Source organism: Phalangium opilio, unplaced genomic scaffold (genome assembly GCF_054372755.1).
Source record: "Phalangium opilio isolate 3A_F unplaced genomic scaffold, DU_Popi_V2 ptg000031l_1, whole genome shotgun sequence".
NCBI classification, from domain to species: Eukaryota; Metazoa; Arthropoda; class Arachnida; order Opiliones; family Phalangiidae; genus Phalangium; species Phalangium opilio.
Window position 1 is genome coordinate 10,400,852 of NW_028324158.1, and position 10,442 is coordinate 10,411,293.

Below are 10,442 nucleotides of genomic sequence, written 5' to 3' on the forward strand. Positions count from 1 at the left end.
TTTCCCGTCAACGCACATCATGAAAACTTTGTCAATTTTTCAGAAGCCATTTTGAAACATGTCGTAGGGAATATTGAACTAAAAAGCTCTCAATGTCCGTTTATAGGGTGCATATATCAACCAATATACTAATTTTTACACATTCTTGCCGCCATTTCATTCAAGATGGCCGCCGATTTGGAAAAACCTTACTTAACGCGTATAGACTACTCAAGACTTCTAAGCAAAACTATTTGACTTGGGGGTCAGAACTTTCAGATAGTTTAGATTTACCACCATGTCAACAAGAACAACTGGTCACTGTCCCTTTAAAGTCAGTTGGGCGGTCACGAGGCAAATCATAGCTTAGGGAGAGGGAGCGGGCGCGCTATCTGTTTTAAAGTTCATTTCATCTATAATTCAGAGTCGCGTTCCCATTTCTCATCGTCAAATATGACAAGCGTACCATTTTTGGTCGCCCACTATCTTATACGCTGCGGATAAAGCCCGCTATGGTTATTGTCCCCCCTAAAGCTTCTTTTCCAAAACGAGTAAAAGAGTCTCTAGAGCATATATTTATGATTATAGACAAAAATGGCGCGTAGGGGGGGTGAGGGGTTAGAGATTTTATTGTCGGGAATCACGCCATCGTGGCTGACTGTAAATTATTTATCCTGATATCATATATTATTCTTTACATATTTAGGGAAAGAACCCCCCAAATATCAGGACCCGGGACACGTCCAAACAGAAGTAAAGTAACACGCAAAAGTGTGATTACGTATTTTTGATTTGCCCGCAGTTGTTATTTAAGGCTGTTGTTGACATATGTTTGAATTCCCAGTGGGTGAGATGACACGTGATTTGTCATGTCACTGGGTTTGGGGTAATTTGGTTTTCAAGAGCTGTCCCGTGACTTCTGTTAATATTGTCAATAAATAGAAAGAGAGCTATCATTTGGATTGGGCGAGTATTACGTAGTAATATGTCTTAGGAGGCGGTTATGGCAGCCATATTGGTGGTTTTTAGGTGGGTTCCCCGCATTGAACCACCAATATTACGGTTTAAATCATCTCATCCAGTATCCTATCCTAACCCAAAGCCAACTATGGCAAAACACGTGACTAAATATCGCCATTGCAACTTCATTTTTCATCTATTTTTATTTGGCGGGGGGGGGGGGTGTGAATTATAACTTTAGCATATGACTAACACCATGCTCATCAGGAGGCCAGGCTACTTGACGGTCAAAGTGCAGTACCAAGTAGCCTCATCTCCTGGTGTAAATCATGGTATCAATCCTCCTAGTCAGAATTTAACTATGTATATAAGACAACAAATATTTTGGGCTTAGTTTATTAAATGCTCTTGTTTGGCTTATGAATTCTTCGCGACCATTCACGTTTATTGTGTACATTATTCGACCCGTCACACTCGGGGCTACTGTTTACTTTTGGAATAACAAAAAGGGGAGGGACTCTGAATTTAATCGACTCCCAGCTAGTCCAGAAAGAAAACTGAATAAAACACTAAAAATATACGATTCGAAACGTAAACGAGACACGCAATTCCCTTGTTTGTTTTTCTTTCAGCGGATTATTTTCGTAACCAATACCATTTTGTATAATCAAAAACTAAGGTTTGCGTAATGGATTCCAAAAGTTTGTTCAAGGACACTTACGCAAAGCAGAAAAAGCTATCGTGGACTAATACGCAACATTAAAACCTCGTACGAATTAAAATAGTCCAGCAATTGCCCATTGAACATTAGTGCTTCGCCTCACTGACACGGAGGTTAATAAATAGTAAATTGTATATTTTTTGTATATAAGAGTAACAAACCAAGACTTATTTTAATATTACCTAAATACTTCATGATTTTGTAATAGAATAAATTAGTAGCATTACCATGTCGAAGTCAGTATTTCTTTCGGTAAAGGCTTAACAGACACGCTTTTATTTTAATATATCTCTAGTGTTGTTGCTATGGTAACGCGCGCCCCCTTTTAGCACCTCTTATCCCTACCTATAGAGTAATTTCTTTCCCATATACGGCAACGTCATAACCCTCTATCTCTTACCTTAGTGATATCCCCCCCTCCCCTTCCCTTCCGGGGGCAAATAGTATTCTCTAGTACGAAGTTGCCCCTAACGTAGGGGGTACACAGTTCACTCCCCCTCTAAACCGAAATTACTCTATACGCTATTAACTAAAGATGTACCAAGGCTTAGGGCATAAATTCAATATACGACAATTATGTTGCTAAAAAATTATTATTTTTAACCATTGTACCCTAGCATCTATATATAACCGTACTAATGTTGAAAAATACTTACAATATTATCCACAATACAATAAGTTAGTTCATTTCCCAATGTCTCGGTTGACCAAACATATACCGGACATAGAGCAAAAAAAAAAAAAAAACGTGTTGAGGCCAAATGATTCAGTCCCCGTTTCACTTTACGCTAATTGATGTTAAACCTGTAAATATTAAGGCATATTTTATTAATTTAACTATAAAAAATAAAGCTAATAACTATTATCTTTAATATCTAATACTACTTACAAATAAATTCGATTTTAGAATCAAAATTTGTTGAATTTTTCATCAGCGTTGAAACGTGGCACTTCAAGAAATCGAGAGCTAGCGAATGACTCATCATGGCAGGGGAGGGGGGCAAGACAGAAAAAGGGGTCTGAAATATAAAGGAGTCGCTTAAAATTACAGACAACGGAAATTATTGCCTATTTTTAATGTAGTGGTAATATGGGGAGTTTTGAAGGAATTTGCAATATTTTTCTTCAAAATTATTAATAAATAAAGGCACAATTTACTTTAAAATTAAATAGGCTTATTTTTAAATTATGGGATGGGATTTATCAGTTCTCTTAGCGATTAAATTAATTTAATATGATTAAATATAACTAAGAGAAGAAGACACATTTGTGGTAGGCCTAGTAGGCCAATAATTTCGAAAGCATATAGGGGCGTTTCATAAAGTACAAGGTGGAATATGACGCCACTCAAATTGAATACAGCCTAGTAAATGCACAATTAATTATAAATTTACTTTAAAATTAAATAGGCTTATTTTTAAATTAAGGGACGGTTTTTGTCACTTCTCCTAGCGTAAAAATGAATTTAATATGATTAAATCTAACTAAGAGAAGAAGATGCATATGTGGTAGGCCTACTAGGCCTACCAAAGCATGTAGGGGCGTTTCATAAAGCACAAGGTGGAATATGACGCCACTCAAATTGAATACAGCCTTAAGTTTGCACATGGCATTGGCAAAAACCCTTACCCAAACTAAAAAAAAAGAAAAAAGGTAGGCATACATAGAACTTCTTAATCCAAAAGAGACTAAGGTTGAAGACTTAGTCCTTTAAACCCTGGATTGAACATATCAAAAGAAATGACAATAGTAGAAAGAGGGTCCCGGTAAAGAAATAAGAGCTTCCAAGGTACGCAATCTCAATTCAAGAAAGTCAAAGAGAAAAAGTATACCCTCCGACCGAAAGAAGACACGGATACATTCCAGTATATCTAGGAAACGTAACAATGGGAAACTATCACTATGGACCGACGGTGGTGCTGGTTCAACTGAACCTCAAAGTAAACCTATCAGTTCCATCAAACTCTCCCTAACAGTACTGATATATTGTACCCTGGTTGCCCTTGGGTACCACGGGATGTACCAGAGTATCTTTATAGCGTGGTTGAAGACTAGGGTTTGTCTTAGGGTCGAGTTGGCTGTTATTTTGTTGGGAGAAAGTTCGATCAAGATTCCAGCGACTCTTCGGAGTTATTCATCAATCCTTGCGAGACGGCATACGCTATCAAAGCCCAACTAAGATCGTAGGATCAGCCCAATCTAAGGGCGGGAAGTCTATACCGACTGTATACATGTACTCTACGAAGATCGGGCTCACAAACCCCAAGGGGTAAAGTGTCTTTGTTCACACTAAAGGAAATCTTTGTCCTCGAATACTACTCGAGTCTTCTTCTATTTTCAGTTAGGTCTACCAGACCTTGAGCAGTGTGTAAAGTGATTTTAGATCGACCCAAGAAGTAAGATCATGGAAGCAATGATCTTTGGCCAGTACAACCAGATCAACTTGAGGAATCGAATAATTTGAACTTGTAAATAGTGCTCTCAAGTTAAATAAATATAAAAGTAGGCTTAGCTTAAAGCCCATGACCATTAGCGTAAGTCCGAACGTACCTCAAAGAAGGGTGAATAGGTAATACCACAAGAGGGGACGAAACGTTATATAAGCTAACGCCATCTGTTAGGTGATAGGAAGGCAGTGCACCCAAGACTCCCGTCAACTTGGTACCCTCGCGGTAGGCGTGCGTAAGAGGTGACATGGAAGCCATCATAGTCGTAGCCTTTTCCGCAACCCCGGGTCAACCCCACCATGATAGAGTCTAGAGCGTCCAGGAGAGTTATTAAAGGAAACAACTCTAGGGTCCCCCGGAGGCGGGTACCGGGGGTCTTTAGCCCCTCATCTACTTGATTGAAGAGCCGTGGGTGTGTGAGGAACGAACCCAAAGCGTAACCCTTTCTCGTAATAGTTTCATTTCATTCTGCACCAAACTAGTCTATACCGCGTGCCACTCTGGTGCATGCAGGACTGACTGTCTTGGGTGTTCCATCTGACCTACTTTTTTACCGATTACATACCACAGTCACCATAGCCTTTCCCCCAAATCATTCTGTCAGTTTCTGGGGGTGCTAATAATTTTTAGATCTATTTTCCGAAGAATGTAGGTTTCTAAGAGAAAATACGCCGTTCTCAATCTATGTCAGAAAGTTCGGTTATAGGTCAACTCTGGCGCTTATTGATGGATTTCTCCGAAACCAATCTCATTTTGAAGCCACGATTTGACTTAACATATCATCATGGGGGCTTTACCAATATAATTAAAATTAAACTAACAAGTTAACCCTTGGGAAAAGGGTGAAAAAAATTACAAATTTAAAGAATGTAAATGATAAAAAGCAGACCAGACAAGTCTTCCACGGAAGCAACTACAAACACGCTCTTTTACCCTTTAAAATTTCCTTCCAGTGGCGTTTTTCCACCCAAGGAACGTTAACCGAATGGCTAGCTAGGAAGGGTGGTACCCGTAGCAATTTATTTCAAAAAACTGGCGAAGAAAACCCTGGCTGTTTAAATTAAGTCAGTTAACCAGAACGAAAATTTTATCGCCCGGAATCACTGGGCAATTTTTCTACTTTCTTTTTTTTTTCTCTAAACTTTATTTTCCCTCCACGACTAGAAATTCTGTAAAAATAACGTGTACAGTAACTCATCTTGAGATTACAATGCGTACGATACTAACCTTCCTTTATCCCTAAGAATCTTTAAGCTAGGGTTAAAGTTAAGACAAAAAATACGTCTCATTGGGACAAAGTTTTCGAACTTGAATTAGAATCTAAGCGTGCTGGACTTTTGGTTGATGTAACAACTTTGAAAGGATCTACTTTACCATTAAGGGTGTTCTCTATTAGGTAATAGGTCCCTAAGAACTAATCGAGCTGTTTGGAACACGTACTAAATAATTCTTTCCATTTTTAGCGGTTTCTCTAAGCAGTTTTAAACAATAGAGTATTAAAATACTCAAAATCTTTTTAGAAAAAGCACGAGGCATATTTGACGAGCAAACCATTCCGCGTAGTATTTATTTTGGTATAATTTAAGTTATTGGAAACTTTAGTGCTGCTTATCCAATAAATGCCCCCCCGTAAAGTGTCCATACGCGATACAATTCTTCTATGAGAGACCAAGGCTTAAGACAGTACATGCATTCTCCGTCTGGAATGAACTGTAGCAATGCGGTTGGTTCTCCGGACGAAGTTTTCGTGGGTATCGGAGGAAGAAGGAAAAGCTTGGCGCTTTCTCTCTCTCTTTCTCCTTCCGAATCCCTAGGAAGGGGCGAAAAGGGCTGAGAAGAGATGAAGCGGCCATCGATCTGTTATTCCATCCCAGTTTAAATCTACATTTACTAGAAAAATACAGCATGAACTATTCTTTACAGGGAAGATCTACCTTCACGGATATGGAAGCTCGAGTGTGATACGGTTTGTATCTCCGTAGCATTGGGACTGTGGCAATGACAGGGCACCGCCCTTACGGCGACGTTCAAGCTAAGGCTACGAGGATTCTACCAATTCCTAGCAATATTTCTTTTCTTTTTTTTTTCTACTGTATTTTTAAGGCATAAAAAAATTCTCTCCAAAATTCTCATTTTTTAGGATGAAAATACTCCTTTCTTTACTTTCCATCCGTTTGGATAGTAAATTTGCGGAGCAAGCTTTATAACCATTGAGCGCCTTGATTTCTTAAGAAATTTGCATTGAAAAACTGATATAATATTGCGGCAAACCCAAGATACTCAAAGACTATAGGATTCCCTAACAAAGTCTATGACAACGACCCTTCGTCGCTTGCAATAAGGATCGTCATACAGCACTAGATTCAAGCGCATTTAATAGATGTATTTTAATTTCATTCCGGATGAATTTCATTCTTTATTTTCATTTGGATGAAAGTTGTCAGCTTTCTGTGGTTTTAATATATCTCAACTCCTTTAATGAGTTTGAATCGTGGTCTTTCCTTCAATAATCTATTTCCGGTAATCCAAAATAATATTTTATGGAAAATTGAAGAGTAGGCTTATATATTCATTTTTAATGGCACCTTTAGAAAGACTTACTGGCATTGAATAGAATTTTTTAAGACGTTAATTAAGATATGGCTTATAACAATAATATGGACCAAATTTGGTGCAAGACTGGAAACTCAACTATGAAGCCCAATATGACGTCTTTGCGTCAAGCAGACGACACTGCGGTTCCCCTTTTGTAAATCGGTCTGTTAAGTGGCTGGGAGTTGACTTTTTCTTTTATATTAAAGATTATGTTTCGCAAGAACAAAATTTACTCTGGTGTCTTGTTACTTATATTGAAATTAATAAGGAAGTTCAGTTAACTATAAAAATAATCATCCACTTCAATTTAAGGATAAGTTTTCTAAAGACCAAGTACTTCCTATTTATGAACAAAAAAAAAAATTCTTTCAAAAGATTCGTTCTTCGTGACGTGTCCATTAAGAATAAGTACTTAACTTAGCTTGACAAGTTGGTATTTCTAAATTAAGTTACCCAAAAACATCAAAACTAATTCATCAGATGCCCAAACAATTTTAATTAGCAGCCATATTGGAAAATGGCGCCCATAAATGTAAAAAAAACCAATAAATAATTTCAAAACAGGATGCTGGTTCACTATATTATATCGCTTTCTATCTCTCAAAAATGGAAGCACCCAATTAGGCGACTCCACAAATTGGTTTAATTGGACATCATTACATCGTAATTGATGATATAAAAAAACTTGAGTTAAGTTCAACTCTATTTTCAGTTATTATTTCTTGCTCAAAAACACTCAAAAAATATAAGGAAAAAGAAAGCATTTCTTTTCAAAAAGAAGATAGACCACACAGTCCAGTGGCTGTTATGTCCGCAAAAATACCAAACCCATCTTTTCCCATGGTATATTTCAATGACCAAATAAAAAAGCAAACCTAAGTGACCTTTCGATAGCCACTTGGAGACGAAGTAAACTCCCCCCCCCTAGAAACCCCTTTAAAAACCGTACTTTTCTGTGGGTTGCTAGGAGCATTTTTCTGTTGGAAGGGGTCCGAGATTTTTCTATCCAAGATAAACATCTTCTTATGCCCCTTCTACTCAGCTCAATGCTGCACCTCTCGCCCTACCATCTGCCCTAGCTACTAGGGCTAAAGATTTCTTTGGCTTAACACGAGTATAGCCAGCGCCGGAAGAAGAATCTTTCCTTTTTTTTTTTTAGTTTAAAGATGAAATCTTCTAGAGAAGATTGGGCACCACGGAGAGAAGAAAAACGAAACAAGGTGATCAAGATGGTATAGAAGCCCTTGAATTTTAGGTTAAAGAATACGAAATAAACTTGGTGAAGGACTAGTAACTTTGAAGGCAATATTGCCTTCGTCATTGTTGTTTACATATCCGGATGTTTCATCTTAACACTAAATAAAGCAGACGACAATGAATCCCGAATAATAATAATCTAGATTTATTTCGTGTCCATAACACCCAGTGGGCTATATTTCAATGGGTCACGATTTCAATGCATAGAGAGGTTTAAAACAAGGCTTAGTGCAACAAATCTATTAATCTAATAACCTTATAAACCCTTAATTCTTCTGCGGATTAAAAATTTCGGAACAAAATCTTGATCCGTTTTTTCGCTCGGACAAATTTTAAAAAATAAAGGGGGTGTATACTGAGGCTGTTTTTTTTTTTTTTTGGAGATGGTAGCCCGGGTGAACTGGCAATCTTTTGGACTTTCTCTTCACCCCCCCCCCATCCTCTTAAGTCCTTACAGTACTGCCTGTACTGGCCACGCAGTCTGCAGGGTTTAGTGGGATAAGCGGAGTTCAGCGAGAGATACCAAAGGAATAAAATAAAAAAGAGTATACATACAACATTCTGAAATATTGTGTCTTCCATCTAAACAAGATGGCTGGTTTTAAAGTCTCAAGTACCCGTCTTGTGTCACTATAGCGATGAAAATAGTGAAAAGGTGCTGTTTACCTTTTTTATATATATTATATAAGGTTATTTTCTTTTTAGTACTACATCAGTTGTTCCCCCCTCTCCCACCCCTTTTTCTTTGTTTTTCAGAACCTTTACGTTATCTTCAAACAATATAAGAAATGTACCTTTATTGTTGGGTATGGAAATGTCTGAAGATGTATGAATTCGTGTTTTTACAACTAAAAATTATCTTTAGGTTAAAATAACAGTGCAATCACCTGCAACCAATGCACAACTGAGTAGATAAATGAGAACCACTTTATTCACTTGTCACGTGACATGTTCTCGAGTCACCACGTGACATGATGTATCTACATCCTCGCGACACAATTTTTAAAACGCGCAAAATATAATTTGAAGTAATTTTATTTTTCAAACAGCACGATCTCAATTTAACCTAACCCAAGATTCAAGCGTCTTTAGATCATGCTAAACACGAATATCGACTTAATTTTCAATTTAAAAAAAATTGCACTTAAACCATTAAGGAATACGGATCCTTATATCAAACAGTTATATAATTACTCTGGCCGTAATCCCATCATTAAAAATTCAGGAGAGGCAAAAGAAAAAAAAGGAATCTGGGTCGCTAATGGGATATAAGAAGAAGGACGAGGAAAAGAAGAAACCCAGAAAACTGTCGGTTATCCTTTCATTTCACACCTATCTCTGCCTATCTCTCTTTGAATTACTAAATTACCCCAGAAAAGACTTAATGCTATTAAGAGTATAAGAACTATAAAAAAATATATCTTTCTTGCAGGGGTAGCGTGAGATCTCAAAGATACTTTTTTCCATCGAAATTGTCAGCGAAAAGCCATTGGGGTCCTTATATACCAAAGAGTAGTAATTCGCAGAATGAACGTGATGTAGATTAGATGGTTATAACCAGAAGTGAGATGAGACCAGAAGTACTGAGCTAACCAAATTCTTCACTCGGCGAAAGTGAATATTCTTGATAACACAAGAACGGTTGGCCCTCTAGTAGCGGTTTCTGAATTTTCCTTCCAAAACGTGAGACGCTCGCGGTGGTAGACGGCCGAACTAAATTCAAGGAGCCGCGTCCGTGTTCGGCCGCTTTAGGTTGAGGGGAAGGGGGTAGGAAATGTTTTTGGAACTCGACCAATTTTTTTCTCAGTAGTGTAGGCGCGTGGGAAGCGGCATAAAATCCTCAAATTTGTTCACTAGTGCCAGGATCTACTATCAATGCTAGAGCCCTTCACTTCTAGTCTCATCTCACTTCTGTTATAACTTAAATTTTATGATATTTGTAGTATGCTTAAGTTATTACAGTTCAAAGTTGGTCAGAAGCTGATATAGGCTAGTGCTACTATGGGTATAATGTTTACTGTTTGACATGAATTGAAGGGTGTGGTCTTTGGGTCAATCTGAGTTGAAAGCGTCCAAGAACAGCACCCTGTATACCCAATCTTTAAATATGCCACAATTAGAACTATCCAAAGCTTGGGGTATTAGACAACTTCTCAACCATCTCACAAAGTCCAACCCCACCTCCTTTCATACAGAGTAAGATTCCGCGAAGCCTTGGTTAGGTTTTTTATCTTTTCTATCCTGCCTGCATCTTCCATGGCGGGTCTCCTAATAGCGCTAAATGCTACTTAACAGTAGATAATTGACACGGAAGGGCCTAGTTGCTAAGAACGTGGGAAGAAACTGGGAAAGGGGGTCACCATATACTTATCGTATGAAAATAACCCTGCCAAATGCTGGAAGCCCAAAGTCAGTGTCAGTGGTTATTTGCAAAACCGAGTAGAGAGCGAGAGAGGGAGATAGAGAGTGAGAAAAAGTTCAGG

At 38.0% G+C, this 10,442-nt stretch overlaps 1 long non-coding RNA gene across 1 annotated transcript in view; it reads right to left on the bottom strand.

The window, feature by feature from the left end:
• Nucleotides 1-2,735, bottom strand: part of LOC149690561 (uncharacterized) — a 159,042-nt gene extending 156,307 nt beyond the window's left edge. Inside the window, exons 1-2 of the long non-coding RNA XR_016383757.1 lie at nt 2,550-2,735; nt 2,317-2,464 (exon numbers count right to left, since the gene is read on the bottom strand). This is a non-coding gene — a long non-coding RNA (uncharacterized LOC149690561). The remainder of the gene's footprint in view (nt 1-2,316; nt 2,465-2,549) is intronic.
• Nucleotides 2,736-10,442: the final 7,707 nt, after the last annotated feature.